Below are 19969 nucleotides of genomic sequence, written 5' to 3'. Positions count from 1 at the left end.
ATTACTTGATGAATATTTAATGCAGTTACGTTATGGCACAGCTAACATTGGTGATGCACCTTATCCAGTGACAATGTTGAACTCTTACACAATGTTCTGTTTTCTTGGCAGATCCCTGCAAAATGTAGTATCAGTGCTTAGTTCTTTCACTGGGGGCATGCCAAGAAAGGTGCTGATGTGGTTTGCCTAAAATTGCCTGCCATTAAATGACATGCTTGGAAACCAAACCCAGATATCTTGTCATCCATCCCAGAAACTTGGACCAGCATCTCCTTTGGGCCATGTTTCATTCACTGTGTGTGAGTTTGGGGTAGGTCACATCACATGTGTCTTTGAGCTGTGTAAAGTGATTACAGTAGTATTTGGGTGAAAGCATCTGGAGGCCCAAGATGGCAAGAGACACACCATCTTGGTGGGTGCTTGTTAGAGGAGCACTCATTAGAGGGCTAGGGTGTGAACTGGTCTGCTACAACAGCACTCAGTGGTAAAGACCATGTGGATGTTCCTCCTCAGTAAAGGGAACTGTGTCAAAAAAACACTGAGGTGTCATCCACTCTTCTTGAAGCAGCACCACAAGTACTCAAGTATGGGGTAAACGATGACTGCAACACATAGAAATGGTCCAGGCTGAGCTGTGCTTCTCCCTGCCCTGATTTCTCTGTAGATTAGCTGTCAGAGAGGGCAGGAATGAGTGCAGCACTCTGATGCACCCGGTGCTTTAATCAGCTGAGTAGAATGTTTGGTATCTGAGTTTATCACCTGTTATATGGCTTTCTGGCATTGCCTAGGTATGAAAAGCTGCATTTAAACATGCCTTTAACACCCTCTCCAACCACTCTGTGCTTCCTATCTCAGAAGCCCTTCAGGCTGCAATAAAGTTAAAACAAGGGTTAACCCTGATAACCAAAGTTAACTGTGCTATTGGCAGAAGAAAGGTCTTGGGTAGAGCAGTTTTGGGTTACAGACACAGGAGCTGGCATGCAGTTACATCACATCCATCATGGAGGAGCACCAGAACAGTCAAGAATTCAACAGGATCACCTCCAAAACATCAGCTATGTGCAGGCACTCCAAATTCACACCATCTCCCTCACACACGAACGCAGCACGTCTCCTCCCCTCATTGCAGCCCTTTTCCACCTGCTGCACTGTCATTATGCACACTCAGCTGTGTGTCCTTCCCAGGGCCTTTGCACTGTATTTGCAACAGGAGGCCCTGATCTCTGCTGTTAGGTCCACAGGATTTTCATTCTCTCTCTGGGCAAAAAAACATTCACACTTCAATTTGAAATAAGAAGTGCTTGAAGCTGTAATTTTACTGAAAATGTCTCGCTGTAGATAATACATATAGTACTGGAAATAGATAAACATGAAAAATGTCTTAGGAAGGTCATGATTTATAACCTACCACTGGATATTAATGATTGTGAAAGGAGAACTAGCTTTGATTAATATTTGTGAAAGAGAAAAGAATTAAGCATAATGAAATCCAGCTACAATAATACTATTGAGGCGAAGGATTACAAGAAGTTCTATTACTGTTAAGAACAGGTGTTGCAGTGGAGAAGGCTGTAAAAGGAAAGTTGGTCTCTCCCAGGGAATGGTAGTAGGAGGAGACTCACCTGTAGGGTGGGCACTGTGAAGTGGACCTCGTCCTTCTGTGGTGGAATGGGAGAGTGTGTTGTTTTAGTGTGTTAAAATGTGTTGATGGCATCAGAGGAATCATTTATGCAAGCTTTGAATGGAATAACTGATGTCAGGCATCACTGTTCTGGGATACCTCTGGCCCCTTCTATGTCCTTAGGGCTGTTGTTTGTTTGATTTTTTAATAGAAATGTAGGACAATAAATAAACAGATATTTTTGAGCTATAACCACTGGCTCCAGTCTTTCTCTGTTCTTCCACATGCACACAGTGGCTTAAATAGCTTAAATAGCTTAAATGTACCTGGACAACACTTTAAGCTAAATCTTTCTGATTTTGGGCATGAATAGTATTTGTCAGATCTGAATAATAGAAAAAGCAACTGGAAATATTTCTGCATTTCTCTGCTTTGTACAATAAACTTGATGGGTCAGAGTTAGAGACAGAGCACTCTACATCCAGCTGGACTTCCTACCTGCACAGTTACTTCTCACTGCACTGTCTTGGTGTGGAACTGTGATGGCATTGTCAGAGCAGCACAGTTAGAGACAAGTGAAGTGACTCACCTGCACCTGCAGAACAAGTCCGTGTGTGCTTGTGCCCAAGACATGCCACTGACCAGACAAGCACTTTTCCTTGAGCTTGCCCTGTCGTCACAGGTCTCATTCTGAAAGGCTGTCTCAAGCCATTGACATCGTAACCATCACCATAAGGGCAACAAGACAACACTGTACATGCAGTATTATTAGCTGCAAATGACACCCAGGCCTTGAAACCTCTGTAAGATGAGAAATAGGAGATTAAAAACCCCATGTGTGGACGTTGCAATGTTTTATTGTGTTGTTTTGTAGTCACCCAGAGCCAGGGAGACAGGCTGAGTTTTGTTTCAACAACTGATGGGAGCACAGCAGCTGATCTGAGGTCTGCCTCAGGGAGCACTTCAGTTCCCACAAATTGGTGTAACTTAATATGCTCCTCCATAAAGGGGAACCAGTGACTTTGGTGAGGCCTAGCAAGGGTCTCCCAAATAGACAATTGTCCAGGTGTTTGTTCATGCAAACATGTTTAACACATTTCTTCATTATCCAGTGGCTTCTGAGATTTCAAGAGAGACTTGAATCTTTACTTTTCTATGCAGCTATGAACTAAGACTGTAAACACAATGAAGTGGTGACATAACACCTATAGCTAGGTCGTATGGAGGAAATAGCAGCTTTCCTCAGACTCAGAGTGGAAGAGAGAGTAAAAATGCACTCTTTTTCCCCATAGAGGCTTAGAAAATCACCTTAAGCAGTCTCTGTCCTCACTGAGCAATTGCATTTCCTGCGATGCTGCTTCTTACACCCCACAGCATCAGCATACACAGATGTTCTCATGCCCTCTGAAGCAGAGAGGTATAAAAGTAGGCAGGCAGCAGCCTAAGCTGGCCAAGAGCTGTGAGGGAGTGCTGCTCAGGCAGCCTGGCAAAGAGCGCGAGCTCCCTCAGCTAGCAGCCCTGCCCTGTACCTCACACCCTGCTGATCATGTAGGCAGGGAACAGCTACCAGAGCTGCCTCATTATCTCATTTCAAGAGAAAATCAGATTAGACTTAAAAACCAATCAGTAAAATTGAAAACATTCAGATATTCCACATGTAGTTGAGCAAGCCCTTAGGTTTGAGCATGATAGTGTGGAGAACACAACTGCAGCTGGTTGGATTTTGCCTCTCTGCCTGGCAGGATGGACACAGGCTGTGGACCTTCCCTCGAGCTCGCCTAGATATTGCTGCAGCCAGACCAGATTTATGGACAGGTTTTTCCACTGTGACCTTGAGGTCGCAAGCTGTCAGTAACCCATCACAACTAATCGCCAGAAGGCTTTTGGCCATGCACTAGTGCTACTGAAGTCAGCAAGAAGATCCCCATCAGTTCAAACAGGACCAGGGCTGGGCCTGGCAGATGCAAACAAAAAGGCTGGGACAATGAGCTCTCTTGATTTCTCAGAATAATCTCCCCCTTGACTGGCATAAAGCAGTGTTTACGAAAGGAGACAGGCCAACATTACATAGCTGTCCTGTGAGGCAGCTTTCTTTCCATTGCTTGTTTTACAAAAGCAGAGAAGCCAGTGTTCACGGCATGGCTGATATCTAATAAATCAACAGATCTAAGGCATCTTTCCAAATAGACAACTGTGTTTATTAGTACAAGATACTAGGAAAAACACTCTGTAATGAAAATTTCCTCATGTCTTTGTTTAATGTTTATTGCGGCCTCTCTTCTGTGCAACAAATAAAACTGACACAAAGATTACTAGTGTCATAGGCACACTTGGATGCTTTTGAATGTCCTTGAACTAGCACAACACAGCAGTGTAGCAGCAACTGCAAGGATGTAGGTGTTACTATATGTTTTAAGGAAAACAAGCACAAATTTATGAGGATAGTTTCCTGGGAACTGATCTCAGATGTACAGCAAAGCTCCAAAGTGGTCAGGTGGATATGAGAAAGATATTTTGGCAAATTTTTTGACAATGTTAAAGAGCTAAGGTATATAGTCCTTTACTAAGGATTCAGTAATCAGCTCAGGTTAATAGCCTGAAGCCTAATAACTCATCTGGTTATTATTCTATGGGAAACACCCTGGGGCAGTATGTATTGGCTTGTTAAAAAGCAGTAGAAATGCAAAATTAGAAGGCTGATTAAAAAAAAAACACAAAAATCCCCCTTCAATCTGATTAATCAGAATGTTTTGTTAATTACACACTATGTAAAAATACAACCGTGTCCTCTTGATATAGAAAAAATAAAGAACTCTATAATGTGTATTTATTCTCAAGAGGAAAAAAATGTATAAAGAACTGCCAGCACTGAATCTCAGTCTTACTCTGTACTGCAGTACTGCCAAAGGCAACAGTGTAATGATCTGCGAGACCCAAATTCATCCCTGGTATTGTTCACCTCTCACTGGTGAAGATACAGCCTGGACAAGTTTGTCTTTTAGAGATAAACAGACCAATGCATAAGACGTCTGTCTGACAAGAGCAGAGCTCAGTGTCCCACTGCTGGGAGGAGGGAGCAGACACAAGTACCAGTGGTTGTTTTAACACAGGTTGTTGTTCAGAAGTCACTAAATTCTTCTTGTTTCTTCCATTCAAAAGTGCAAGGTGCTCCCCACTGCTGGCTGAGCCAAGCAGCTCTGAATTCAGCCATGAGGTAGTTTCAGTGGCTAAGCACTGGACTCTGGCTCAGGAGAACTTGAGTCCCTTCCCACCCTTAACACCATCTGGGCACAGTTCCTCACCTGCAAAACAAGGGTAAGGACTTCAGTGACCAACTACAGGAGCCTAGAGAAGAATATGAGAACCAGGCAAACATGGTGGTACTTCTCCTTAATATACTCCTCCCTCCTCCTAGCTTCTCTGTGGTTCAGTTTCTCCAGATAAGAATTGTTTTTGCCTTTTATAGTCTTCAATGGATCTATTTTTCCTTCATAAAGCTCTTTGATACCTACAAGAAAAGCAAATTCTTCCTGAAAGCCCATCACTCCCAGAGTCTTCTTGTACAGACTGGCATGGTTCCTTCTTGACGGTCCCAGCTTCTTAACAATGGATACAAGATTTCAGTTTTATCCCTCGTTCAGGTCACACAGGGACCTAAGCACTTGACCTCACACACATACAAGCAATTGATTATTGTCCCTTTCATGCCTAAAATACATTCCCTGTTGATTCCAAAGGAAAGATGATGAACCACGGATGAGGCTTCAGAGCCACACTGAATCAGTACGTCCTTGCAGTTTCTCTATGTTTGGGCAAGTTAACCAGCGAGCTCAGTGAGTTTATGCTATGCAGAGCTATGCTGGCAAACACTTTCAGTCTTGAACCACCCACCCAGATTCCTACAATAGCACAAATAAACTAATCTGTGCATTTCTAACGTACCTGTCATGCATCATGGAGATACCGTGATATCTGAACCAGTGGAAGCCGTCAAAGCTTTCTGACATGTCTTTCCTTGGACTGGGATAAGCTAGCAAATGTCAGCAAGAGCTATGGCTGCTGTGAAGCTGTAAGCACACAGCTCGTAGCAGTGCATTTTGCAGGGAATCCATATAGTTAATGCAAGCTGCTGCTGTAGGAGTCCCTGGCAGAGAGGCGGCAGGAGCAGGAAGCATTATCTGAAGAACAGCCAGATCTCACACAGCTCAGTAGGCTGATGTTAGTTTTGATGCCCTTCTTCAGAGCTTCTCAGAAACACTAAAACACGTGTTGTTGTTTATCGGATCGACATCTTCTTGTTTAAAGAAAAAAGAGAGAAGGAGAGAAAAAAAGAAAAAAGGAAAAGAACTGTGTGGAAAAGAAAATTGGGCTGATTTCAGACATTTGCTATGAGAGCCAACTCTCTACTTGACTAATTTCATCTGTGTTCTGCACAGCCTTTGGGTAAAGTTGCCATGAATTTAAGTGAAGAAATTTCAACATAGATAAGAAAGAAAACACAAGAGAAATATAGGCTGCATTTCAGCACATGATGTTCAACTGTCATGGAATTTTTCGGACTAAAGAAGTCAAAAAGGACTGAAGGTTCTGGTATTTCTGCCATCTGCATGCTGTAAGACAAATTAAAGGGAAGGAGATTTTTCTCCCTTCCCTCCTTGTGACAGTAAACACCCCATGATCGCATCTCAGGGAGCAGTGAGTCAGCATGCACATGCACTGTGGACACATGCAGCCACACAGCATGGACAGATGCCCTTGAGAAGGCTGAGGCTAGACCAGCATGCCCAGAGGGAAACAGATACTTGCTGCTTTGCATCAGGACACAAGCTCTGCGCTCAGTACTGTGGGCGTAAAAGGGATCAAGCCTGCGGAATTCAGGCCAGTCACCAAGGGCAGAATTGCCTGAGTGCAAGGGTGCTCTCCATCAGAAGATCATCTTCTAGGAACAGCATCAGGTCTGAAATCAAAGGTGGATCATAACGCAAAGAGGCAGGTGCCAGCTCTAGATGTCTGTGCCACTCAGGCAATTAGCTGACAAATATAAACTAGATCTCCATGTTTCAAAGCTCATTTGCATTGCTTCTGAGACAGTCTGCTGGAAAAGGATGTAATTAGGTTGAAGCTGACAAGATTTATGCGCAGAGGGGAAAAAAAGAAAGAAAAAGAGAAAAAATGAAACCTTAGAACACCTGGGCGAGTGGCAGTTCTGGCACGAGCAGCCGTCAAATGACAAACGTCAGCAGGGCTGCAGCAGTGGTGAGGGAGGTGTGGAGAAAACCTACTCAAATTCAGAAGAGAGGATGCTCAGAAGCATTGTTGGCAGCCTCATTGGAAGGATGCTTTTAGCAGCTGAGTCGCAACATCTCCATCCCAAGCTGCCACCTCTTTGTCCACATGAGCCAGGCTGGGGGGTCAGCTAGGCCAGGCCTCTGCTGCAGTCAGAAATGGGCCACAGCTCTTTGTGGATGCTGCATGAGGGCCTGGAAGTTGTAGCTCTCTGTTCATTAGGCAGCTTCCTGCTTTAAACTGGAGAGCTATTATTCCAGGATCGTGTGCAAGTCACCACAATGAACAGACCCACTGGCTCTGGGATGTCCCTCTCACTCCTGCCTAACTAGGTTGCACGACAAGGTGCCAAAACCTGCATGGCTGACTTTCCACACCAGCAGGAAAATTCCATTAAATTCACTCCTGGGGTTGGTATACCTGCTATTTAGGCACAAAATCACTGAGTAAAATCACCTGCTTAGCTCTGAAAACCAAGAAGGAGATATTTTCCATTTGTAAAATTGAGAATTGTGATGAGAGAAAATACGGCTTTGCCATGCAAAGCATTGTTAACTATGCTCAGTGGTGAAAGACTTCAGTAATTAAGTGATTAAAGCATTTTAATAGTTGTTGGAGGATATTCAATTGGCATGGAAAAACGCATTCCCTCCTTCCACTTTTTCTCTTTTGGCATCACTGTGGCAGGAACAAATGGGGTCTGAGCAGCTGACTTGTGAGTCTGGTCCTTTATTTGCCATCGGGCAGTGATTTCAGCAGGCTGTTCCCACAAAGCACTGCCCTTTCCATCCTACTGGAAGAACAGAACTGGTGAGAAGGGCCTCAGCAGCCCTGCCAGGCTGCTACCCACGCCGCAGGCAAGCCCAGGGCAGCCCCTGCAGCTGCATTTTAACCCAGATGGGTTATACGTGTCAGAGTTCCCCTGTACCTCTGGCAGCCAATATATTTGCATGTGAATTAGCAGTAACAAAGAGACACTACATGTATTGCCTTTGTCTCACTGGCTCCACTCCACTGTGGTGCATGACCCCAGGACTTACAGCAGCGAGCTGTTGATTCCCAGCCATCTACCCTAGGATACTCACAATATTTCAGTCCCTGTTATATCCTCTTATGGTCTTATCTTTTCTTTAAACATTTTTTTTTTATTTCTTCTTCCTGTTGTAATGGTTCTAATCCTAACCACCCACGTCATTCCTTTTAGGAAGCTATTGCTTATTTTCAGTTGTTCTTGTTATCATCTCTATAGTTTGCAGAGATAGACACAGAGCAGCACAGGTATTTGTCAGGATCTCTACCCTGGCATCTGCATTAGCTGTCCTCTTTCCTCCTCTCTCCATTTCTCTGTAGTTTTCAATATTTAATTGTTTTTTGACTGCTGCTGAGGACAGACAATGTTTTCATGGGCCTATCTGCATGGAGTCCATCACCATACACACAAAATAGGGGTTCTCCCCTCAAATGCACCATTTCACACTGTGATGTAAACTTTTGCTTCACAATCTAGATTGTTTATGTACAATAATTTGATTTACTTTATTATTGCCAGTCCCTCTCCCTGTATTTGTTCTTTATTTTCATTACCTTGCATAACTCCGTATTACTAGAAAAGGTAAATTCACTGCTCCTGTTCCTTTTCATCTCACTTGAGAATATGTTGAATAATCCATACTTGACACAGATAACTAGCACAGACAAGGGACCTGCAGAATACCTCTGGTGAATTCCCTCCACTGAGGAAAATTACTTCTTACTTCCACCCATAGTTTTCTGTCATTTATCCAATTACTCGCATGGGTTAAAGAGCTTACTTCTTGACCCCTTGTTGTTTAGTTTCCATGAATACTTTCTTGAAAAGACCTGTGAAAAATTGAGGAAGCTGTGTCCCAACATCACATATTAAATGACCTCATCAAAGTGTCCCTTGAGACTTGTAAGGCAGAAGATCCCTCACAGAAGCCAGGGTGACTCTTCTCTACTTGCCTGTTTTCACCCAGGTGCCCAATAACTCTATCCCATGTCATAGCCTGAGCTAAATTGCCTGGAACAGATGTCAGACCTGTCATTTCCTAGATTTCTCTCACTTCCCAATCCTTGTCCCTTTTACATGTGATTATGGTCACATTTACCTCCCTCCAGTCTTCAGATGCCAGTCGATGAGTGTCAATTACTATCTAATTTCTCAACTACAACTTTTACATTAGAGTTCATTAAATATTAATTACATATAGAAATTACAATGCCTGAATTATTCCACTGTCAATATTTTTTCAGGACAGAGGCTGGTGCTGAATTTCATGAAGGACTCAGTTTTACCCAGTAGCATGAATTAATTCTGGATTCACAAGGTAAGCATGCATATGGTTTGTTTGCCTAGCCACACAAGTTGTGAGGCATTTGATTTACATACAGCAGGACTTTGCTTGCACAGATGCTGCAGAGCATGAACTAATGTATTCACTCACTGAAAAAGTCATTCTGCTACAATTTTTTGTTTTACTTTTTATTTTTTGTAAAGAACACAGTGGCTTATACATAGTTTATTTTGTATTTTTCTTTCTATTTATATCTCTCAACTCCATTATTCTTCAAAAAAATCTAGATTTGGAACTGCTATGCTGATGAAGTCTTGAAGTTAAGTCTTGAAAGCACAATTCACTGGTCCTCACTGTGATCATTGGGATATTTGCTACAGTTTTCAACATGATGCCAGCAGTATATCCAGACCTGTTCTTTGCACCTGCAAGCTATATGAGTTGAGCAATACCTACCCTTCCAATCATGCTCCATGCATGAGCACTACAAGGCCCAAAGTACTGCAGATTGAACAACTGTTTTAAATCTCTGCACATCTCATGTACTATTTTTGCCCGTAATTCTGTCTTGCATGCATCACCAGTGCAGCTATCTTTTGTTGGATATTTCACCAGCTTACTGCAAATTAGCTAGGATGTGCTCTTGATTTCTGGAGATCTTCAATGACCAACCCACCATTTACTCAGACATGCTCAACAAGGAAATAAACTCTTCTCAGTGTTGAAGAAATCCAGCTCTTCATTAGTTAACAATGTTCTTTTCCCTCTCTTTAAGAGGAATAATCTCTTTAAGAGAATAATCATTTTATAGAGCTTGAGAAATGCACTGTTTCCACTTCAGTTTTGATTCTTAGCCATTTAAGATTACCTTTAGATGGAAGTGACTTTTCATGCTAGACTTGACTAGGAAAGTTAAGTGTTTGAGAGTAGGAGGAACAAAAAAAAAATGTCTCAGACCTATGTCCTTTCTGAAAAATGGGGTATAGACTAGTTACCAAAAATGAACATAAAGGAGTCAGATCTAAATGCCAGGTTCCAGTGACTTTTAGGAGGAATCAGGTGTCTACTTAAGTTCCCCCATTAAAGCTGATCATTAAAAACAAAGCCCCAAGCTTCCTGAAACAGAAGATTTCCTCATCTGCTTTATACAAGTCCCAGACAAGAAAATGAAGGGGATATATACGGAATATTGTAAAATAACTTTGGAATTCTGAATGCAAGAAAGTTTATTTTTATTAGCTGTTCTTCTTCATATAGACTGTGTCCCTCTCAGGCCCCTCACCTCATATGTTCCTGGCATGCATGGTTACAGTGCTTTCCTTAGCTTTATTCATGAAATCCATTTCATAATACCAGGAGCATATTCCCTGGGGAATTATCACGCTTCTGTAGGCTTGGACAGAGTGCTCCAAAACGCCACCTTGGGCATCCTATGCCACCTAGTACAAGGAGTAACTGCAGGCACATTGTAACACAACAGTTTTAGAGTGGATATTACTCTGTATCTACCAACCAAATTATTACAAGTCAAAGTCTGGTCCTGTGTTTCCATGAACACATGCAGTTAACATTCATTTTCCAAAGTTATGTTAATCTAAACTTTCCTTCCACATGAGTTCACAGTTAATTAAGCAGGAATGGGTCCTGCTGTAGCCTCTTGGGAAGAGCCCATTCTCTGGACTGCTGGAGAAGAGGCAGCTGTGACATCAACAACCTACCTCAAACCTAGTCAATGTGGAAGGTCATCCAGGACAACACTTAGCAACCCCCAAAAATTGACCAGATCCAATCAGAGGGGACATTTCTGTGACATGCACATATCATTTGGGCCTGCTTTGACCTGAATGAGCCGCTGCAGGAAGGACATGACTATGAGCAGAAAGAACATTCTTGCTGATGGTATGTTGTGCAAAGGTCTCTGTGCCCCTTAAGAGCCCATTTAGCTGCTACAGGCTAAGCTTTTCTAATCAAATGCTCCCAGGCATAGACACTTAATTAGTTTAATTGCAGAAAGATTTTGGAGTTTCAGAAGGTTCAGAGTTCATTTACTCTTGTCCCTACGTTTCACTTTGACATATCCACCTTCCAGAGCTCCAGCCAGAGTTATGATCAGAGGGCCAGAACTGCCTGTGCATGTACACACAGAAGAGATCATGCTCAGAAACTTTTGATTAGCTAGACAGTGATTTCATTTACAGACAGCAGTTGAGCATCATCCAGGAAAATGAGTTAACTGGAACATAATTAAGTGCATGTCAGCAGAGCAAGTTGAATTAGTCTGCTGAGGAAATTAACAGGCTCTCAGATACAATAGGGTTTCAAAAGAGCCTATAGAAATAGAATGAAGGGACACAACTACCAACTCACATTCCTAATTAGAGAAGTAAGTATGAATGAAACACAAATTTCCCCCACATCTCTCTCACCTTTCACATGCCCTTTCACAGAGGGATTTCTACATGCAGGAACATTTCAGGCACATCTCAAACTTGTTTAATCCAAAAGTTAAACTGTGTTGGCAAGTTAGCTCAAGTTGCTCTGGGCAGAGGGAGGCCGCTTTCTGAGGCCGTCAGTCACGCACTGAAGTGGGGCCGTGTGAGCTGGGAGCTCAGCCATGCAGAAAAGCCAGCCCGCTCTGCCCAGCAGCTCATCAAAGGCTGTTCACCAGGAACGCTCGGCAGTCAATCCTGATACTGAAATCCAGGCTCAAGTTTCAGTTTCAAGTGAATTCAAAGTTCACAAGTGGGGGTATTTTCTCACAGGTAGCGGTAAGCCTCTTTATTCTGCTTTCATGCTCCCAGGTCAATTCTTCACCTCAGATAATTAAACCCAGTGTGGGGCTGAGGGTCTGTAGGACAAAAGGACATACTCTGGAAGACACCCCAGGACTTCTCCATGGCTGCAGGAGCCCCTGTTTCCCTTCAGCCTCACACCTGTGTACAATTCAAAGTCCTAAATCTGCAGCCCTACCACAGGCATGGGCTCTACCAGCCCAGAACCACTGTACTCCAGGACTGTCAGCCCTTTCAGCAAGGACGGAATGCATGGGAACCCTCACCCCATGTCTCCACATTCATGGTCACCCAAAACCTATAATCTGCTCTCCCAGAGCCTTTCTTGGCTGCTAAACTCTGATTTCCCAGCAGCGTATGGATGGGTGAGTTTAAGATCTCCTCCTCACTTTGACTCATAAAATCACGTTTGCTGCTATTCCTGATAAGAAAAAAATAACACCTTCCCAAACAAGAATAGAAAACAGCACTCTGTTTTTCTGACACATATTGCCACAGTCTCAGGTTTAAACCAGACCCAAATGGCCACGCTTATTATTCTCCTGTGGGCAATGAGGAAGCAGTTTCTCAAAGTGGAGATGTAAACTGGAGTGATTCATTGTTCTTTACTTGCCTCATGTGCTTTTTCCAGCCAATTTGGGTAAATACAATATCAGAAATCATGTCCTGTATGAACAATTGCTAGCAGCTGCTAAGAGCCCCGTCACTTTTTGCCTCATTTAATATTCTCTGTAATTATGCTAGTCATAAGGTAGTTCAGTATTTCTGTGGATGTCACATGCCCTTCCACAGAAACCTCAGCAATAATTAATGCTCCATTAACACTTTAAGTGTCTCATTATTATTTATTCATCTAGCATTAAAATTGATGAAGTTATTTTAGAGAGGAAAATGTCAAGATAGATTATACAAAAACTTGGTTTTTGCATATAGTCACTGTATCCGTACAAAATCCACAGGACATTTGTTTAGTGACAACTGCCAGTGATTCTGTAGCCTTTGCTATATTATCTTCCCTGCCTCCTGCCACACCATAAGCTCTTGCTTACATGAGGAGATCTTAAGGCACGGCAAGGGAAGACCACTGGAAAATGAAGAAATGTTTTCAGGCGAGTCTTTTCTAAGAAAGACCTCATACCCGGGAAGTTTTCACTGTGTTCCTGTCTCTATCATACTTTCAGATGTTCATGAACAAGGTGTGCTGATAAGACCTCACCCTGTCCGTAGGTCAGGCTCTTGATTCAAGAGGGACTTTTGTTTTCTTGTTCATTTATGGACACAGCCCTAAAAAGAAATATTTTATTCCATCAGAATATATATATATATATTTGATCCATCAAAGAAAAATGATTTATCTGGGAAATTTTGTTTTGGTTTTCACTTTGGCCGCTGGGAAAAGTCAGCTAATATCAGGGCCCAAATGGCAATGTTTGTCTAAGAATCTGAGGGTATCCAGCAGCCCCAGTGAAGGAGCGCTGCCAGGGAGGCAGGCATGATCTGCCTGGGGTCACACAGAAGGAAACCTGTGCCTGCAGGCAAACAAGCTCCCACTGGTAACTTGAGGGGCAAATGGGAGGAGGACTCAGGACTCCCACCCCCATGTCTCATCCTTCCTACCCTGTGGCTATGAGAGGTACTTTGAACCCAAGGACTTCTTTTGCAACTGCATTCCGACCTGTTCCTCTCTGTTTCCGGACGCTGTATTGGCTGTAATTGATTTTCCAGCTATTACCATCATCAGCAACCTTACTAACAAGAGATATCAAGGCAAATTGTAAGCCACCCATGGCTGAGTTTAATAAGGGATGGAGTTCCCCAGTAAGCTCCAGGCTACCACATCTTGGAAGAGATTTTCCTTTCTTACAAAAACAACAGGGAGCTCTTCTCGTTGCACAACCCCCCAGTCCTCAGTTAAGCTATCCCACAGCTGTTGCTGACTTCTAAAACTGGATCTCTCAGAAGTGTGGCCTTTGTGTTGAGATTTACTGCCAAGGAAAGGAAAAGAAAACCTGCTAGCACCAGAAGAGACAGTCACACTTTTATTCCACCCTCTCTCCCATCCTACACACACAAATATACACATGGGTACCTTGACAGTAATATCTCATCATTCACTGCAAAGTCTTTGTTATATAAGCCAAAACCATGTATTTATTTGGCACAGTGAAACCTAATATATTTTTTCTGCTTTTATAGTTTTCCTTCCTTGGAGGAAGGCTTACTGAGTTAAGCTGCCCAGTCTGGGGCTGCAAAGGCACCTCTGGAAGGGTCTGCCTGTTCACCTCACACACTGAAAGCTGCCATTTCTAGCACTAAACATGTGCTGAGCTACCTGCCGTGGCATACAACCTCTGCAGCTTGGCAGGGGATCACTGGGCAGAAAGGCCAGGCAGTTCATCACTGCTCACCATGGGGACCATCTCTCTGTGTGCTGCCTTCTCTCCCATCCTAGATATTGCAAGATATTGATAGTATAAAAACAGCTAGTGCAGCAAGGTGCATACAAATTGCAAATAATAAGTTAATGGCTATCCTTCAGTGCCCCGTGGAGAGAAAAGGGCCATTAGCTACACTAAAGCAAGAAAAAGCATTCTTTTGTGCTCCCATTTTCCTCTTCACTGCGATGTGTAAAATGCACATATCTGTGCCTCAGAAACCTTGCTTTGAATTATAGCTTCTCATTACAGGGAGGAGGCTTTAGATTCAGTTTCATCTTTCCTAGAGAAGCTTTTTGCTGCCTTTCTTTCACAGTAGCCATTCTGCAAATTCATTGAGTACACGCAACCCATAGTGACAGTTCAAGAAAAATGGGTCCAAACTCCTCACCTCTGGATCTGATGCCCAGGTTGACTCCTCAGGTTTATGCAAAGACCTCTATACTTCAGTTTCAGCCAGTAACTCTCTCACCTCCTCTTCTAATCTGCTACACCAACCCACAGAATGGTAAAACAACCCTTTTTTGGCTTCTCTATCATTTCACAAGTTTCTATGGATGTGAGTGCTTTCATTTTGTGCTTTCTTCTTTCCTTGAAGGCCTCAGTCTCATCTTTACCAGTGTAGTGAGATGAGGAGGTAGCCTAGACATAGTCAGTTTAATGAGAAGGACAAAACTTTCTCCCATATCACTTAACTCACTGAAAATAGTGGAGCACATTATCTCATCACTCATTTACTGGTAGGAAAATCTAAGATTTTTCTCTAAATTACATGGACCTGGTTTTCACTGACTTCATGGACTTGTTCCAATTTATGCCAGTGTAATGGAGATTAAAAGCAGACCTGGATGGCGAGTGACTGTTGACACTACTGCTCTGCATTGGGTCATGGCAGGGTCAGGACAGTCATTACCTTTCTGCTTTGATGTTAAGCACAGATGATGTATGTGGGCTATCCAAGTTTGGGTCTGGATTCAGATCTGAATCTGAATTTTCTCCCAGAAAGTCAGGATCCAGATCTAGGTGAAGTTCCACTATGGCAGATCATCTGCAAGGAGAAAATTACAAAATGTGGACACAAATCAGTCAGGAAAAGTGAAGAAAGCATTTAACTGAAGCAGTTCTACATTAAAACATGGAGGTTTCATGATGATGAAGACTGCTGAAATGCTAGTGAGCATTTCATTGACTGAAGACTCACAATTTTTTTCTCCCTACCAAATTTGTTTCATTTTTACAAAGAAGCAGCAAGTACTGGTGCTTGAATAGCCCGTTGTCTTTGCATACAAGTCTTGTAAAGGATTTTGCAAACTGTCCCCAAAAATGCTAAGCACACCCTGGACTGAATGTTCTTAAACAGAATCCAGCACTGCTCACATCTTGACCAACAGGAAAAAGAGAGAGAGAGAGAGAGAGAGAGAGAGAGATGTTTCAAGAAATTTGCAAGCCAGGAATAAATATAACTTTGTCATAGAGTTGATTTCCCTCAGTCTCATCCTGACGAATCTGTCCATCCATATAGGTCAATGGATAATGGCAATATATTTCTCAGCAAAGCTTCCTACCTGTGAAATACAGCTGCCTGTTGGAGAGAATGTGTTTGACTGTGAGGCCAACAAACAGATGCTTTGGGTAAGGAGTCATGGCATGCAAATTGAAAGGATCGCTGCTGAAGGCATATGTTATTGATCTCAAAAAGAGGAAGAAGGATGCATTCCTGAACCATTTACACAGGAGCTTATAAGCTCAGTATACTGTGCTCATGGGGACTTTAATTACCTTGACATCTGCTGGTTGTGATGTTCCTAAAACCTAAGATAAACCACCATAAAGATCATCGTATGACATGGAAAGGATAGCTAATAAATCAGAAAAACAGAAGCTATTCTGGATTGAAAGAACTAGGAGTGTGAGGACAGCAGGGGAGTTTGCAGTATTGACTATAACTTTTTTGAATCTGGCCTATCCAAACTACCCAAGATCACTTGCTAAAACTTTTGACTGGATAAACAGAACTGTTACTCAAAAATAAATCACTGAAAAAAACTGCTACTAAAAGCAATGTCACTGGATACATAACCCGAATAGTGTATTTCTTAAGCCAGCAAGTGTTTTGTGTTTTTTGTTGTCTTGAAAATACTAAGTGTTGCTTAAAATACATTCTTTAGATATTTATTTTTGTTGCCATTAATTAGATTATTTTTCAGAATATTTACACAGAAACCTAAATGAGCTCTAAACTTAGATCTACTTAAAAGTATAGGCTTAGCCTCAGTGCCACATGGGAGAGAATTATGAGCTGTCTGGTACTCAGCATATTTCCAGGGAATTGCCAAGCATGCTGTTGTGCGTGTCAACACAATAACCAGGCAAGCTTGCTTAAATGCTCACTCATCCCAGTTGATGACTACAGTACAAAGTGAAGTAGCCAAATTAGAGGATGAGGAGTTCCTCCCTGTGGACTTTAGGCAGGAAGGACTAAGTACCCTACTTGGTGAAAAGAGAGAGGAAGAGTCAACTTTGAGGTCAACCGGAGCAGAAGTTCAAATTAAGCTGAAGGCACTAGCTTCAAACTGGGCTCTAATGGCAAAAGAACTGTGTACTGAAATTGTTCAGTGGAGCAACTGAAGCTATCAGGCACTCTGCAAACAAAAGAACAGACAGGTAGAGCAAAAAGGCATTACAAAAAGTTAATAAAAACCAGACAAGGCTTCACAGATATGGTGGAAACCAAATCATTAGAAGAAACAGGCAAAGGAAGCAATTCTACAAGAAGAAAAACAATTTTGAACTGCTTCTTAAAGGATCAGGAAATACAGCTACTTTGTAAAACCTCAGTCTGATGGGATAAAAAAGATGATGAATCCTCTATTTTGAACATGTCCCGTAAGTTTTTCATTTTTTGTCTATTTCTGATCCATTAGACTCCTGCCATGAAGACTTCTCTCTATAGAGGACCTTACTGAGTTAAACAGAGCTAAACAAGTCATGGAAGGAGAATTAGGCATGTAACAATACTTAACTACAAAGACTATGGCTCCATTATTTCTGTTAATTGGATGCCCTCTGCATGCATAATAAATCCTCATTTGTGTGGAATGGTGCTGAAGACCATGAGCTGGCAGATGCAATCAGGACAGCATGGCTGGGTAGCCACCTTGCAAGGCTTGTGGAAAATCAGTGGTGGAAATGGTACTTGACTTGCATAGAAACAAAAGGGCACAAACGTGTTGCTGAGTGTGTTATCTCATATACAACCTCAGAGAATTGTACAAGGGACCTTTGGGCATATCTGGTATAACCTCCTCAGGGAAGGATGCTGCCATGGGTGGTCTCAGGCATAGCTTTTCTTGTGCCTGACTTGCACAGAGCTTTTATATTTATTTGTAGTGTTCTTTAGGTATTTATTCAAAAGTCTAATGACATTTAAATGAAAAATCTCATGCTGATTAAAAGCAGGTAGGGGAATAGCTGGGAAAATGAAATGCACCATACTTAATCAGATCCAGATGACATGCAGCCCAGGGTTTTGAGGGAACGAAGCTAATGAATATAGTGAGCCTCTGGTAATTAAATTTGAACAGTCATGGCAAAGGGGGAGACATACGAGGAGGTGGGGGGAATGCAAACATTGCATAGACCTTAAAAGGAGGAATAAACAAGAGGAGAAAAAGAGCTATCCTAGCAGAGGCTTATAAAAACCCACTTCACAGGCTGTAACCTTCAGAAGGAACAACCGCAGAGCAATTCTCCAGCTTTCCCTTTCAAACGCATCCAGTCCTTTTTTCACTCACCATTTCCATGGTCATGCACTATTTGCTTCCTCTCCTCCCTCTACTCTGCATCCCCCTCCTCTGCGTTTGCATATCTCCCTCATTTTACTCTTTCAGATCGAAGAGCCCTTCCCAGACTGTTCCTATTTCTCTTTCCAAAGTGCATCCCCTCCATCCTGCCTGTGCAGCTGTAGAAGCTCAGGAACTCCATGTTGCCCCTTTCCTTTTGTTTGCTTCTAGGCCAGATCCCTAATTCTGACTACACCTGCATTTCTTCACCATGCAAGCACAGCGACTCATATTGGTGGAGGAGTTGGAGTGTTACAAAACATAGCTTTATGTGCCTTCCCAGCAGAGAACCTTGAGTATTAATCCCTTTTCATCCCCAAAATACTCAGAAGGGCAAGCCCCAGCTGCTCTACCCAGGCCCATCTCCTCTCCTGCCACACTCAGGATCTGATTAGCTTGTCCCAGCAGACATCCATAAGGACCTTTCTCCTCCTCACCCAGCATCAGGCCTTGGCAACCCAGGGACAGTAGGCTGAGAGCACCTGTACTTCAGGGCCTGTTTCCATCCAGAGCTGACCATGTGAGGGGCTTTCTGTACCCCGACCATATCCCTACACTGACAAAGCCCCCTTCAAGAGGCTGTGTGCTCGGAGTGGGGAGCTGCCATGGCATGGTGCTGCTCCCCAAGGGAGCCCCACGCTGCTGCGACCCTGTGGCCGCATTGGGAACAAATGAACCACAGTCAGAAGAGAAATTCAGTGGGTCCGGGGGTTGGTACTCAGCATTGAGCCTCTGTGGGCCCTGCTGAGAGGGTCTTGGGACAAATTCCTTGCATTGCATTGGAGTTAGAGCAGAAAACTGCTACGATACAGTCCTGCCCCCTCTGAACCTGGGTGAGCCCCAAGATATTGCAGCATCTTGTGGAACCACAGAACTATGCTTCTTTCTTTCTTTTTTTTTTTTTCTTTTTAATTCTTGTAGAAAAATGAATTAAACCATACTAAGACTAGTTGTTGCTATTTGAGTTGTACACTGTGTACAGCCTTTTATGTCCCTCCAATAGAGAGTTATATGGCATGTTATCAGGCTGCAATTCCTCTTGAGAAGCAGAAAGCGCATTTAGATGAACATCTTTGTTAAGAAGTGAAAGATTCTTCTGGGGTCTGTTATTTGGGTTATAATTTCTACTACTTTCTGTCAGAATACCAACTCACTGCACCAGGATGATGAGGCAAAAAGAACAAATACCCTTTGAGAGATGTAACACAACTCCTTTTTCTCCCCTAAGCCAGAAATAGCTTTAAAATCATTTTTAGTAATACTATCAACCTAAAGCACTGAAAAAGACTGAAATAGTACAGTTAGTGCAGATTTGGAGTAAGAGAGCAACATCTCCTTGCAGCATGGTGCTGCATGGGTCAAAGTGATTTGCTGGATCAGAAGCACTTCCCCCCATAGGAGATGTTGATTGCAGCAGTAACTTTCCATTTGCATATTGTGTAGCAAAGCTCGGTGAGTTGGTTTTGAGGCAATCACATGTTAAAAGGCAATTTGGAGGAAATTACATGCAGCTTCAGATGTCATTCACAAAAGATGGGGTAGTGGCATCTGTTTCTCATAACCTTTGAAACATTACACATGTTTCAGAATGGTACTGTTTCTTTAGAAGTAAACCATATAATCCCTGGATTTTTAAAATTAAATATGGTACATTTAATTTTGGCTATTGTTATTCTAA

Source organism: Cyrtonyx montezumae, unplaced genomic scaffold (genome assembly GCF_038088225.1).
Source record: "Cyrtonyx montezumae isolate F1298 unplaced genomic scaffold, pur_monq_1.0 scaffold_0, whole genome shotgun sequence".
Classification (NCBI taxonomy): Eukaryota; Metazoa; Chordata; class Aves; order Galliformes; family Odontophoridae; genus Cyrtonyx; species Cyrtonyx montezumae.
Note: the sequence above shows the minus strand (reverse complement) of the source record.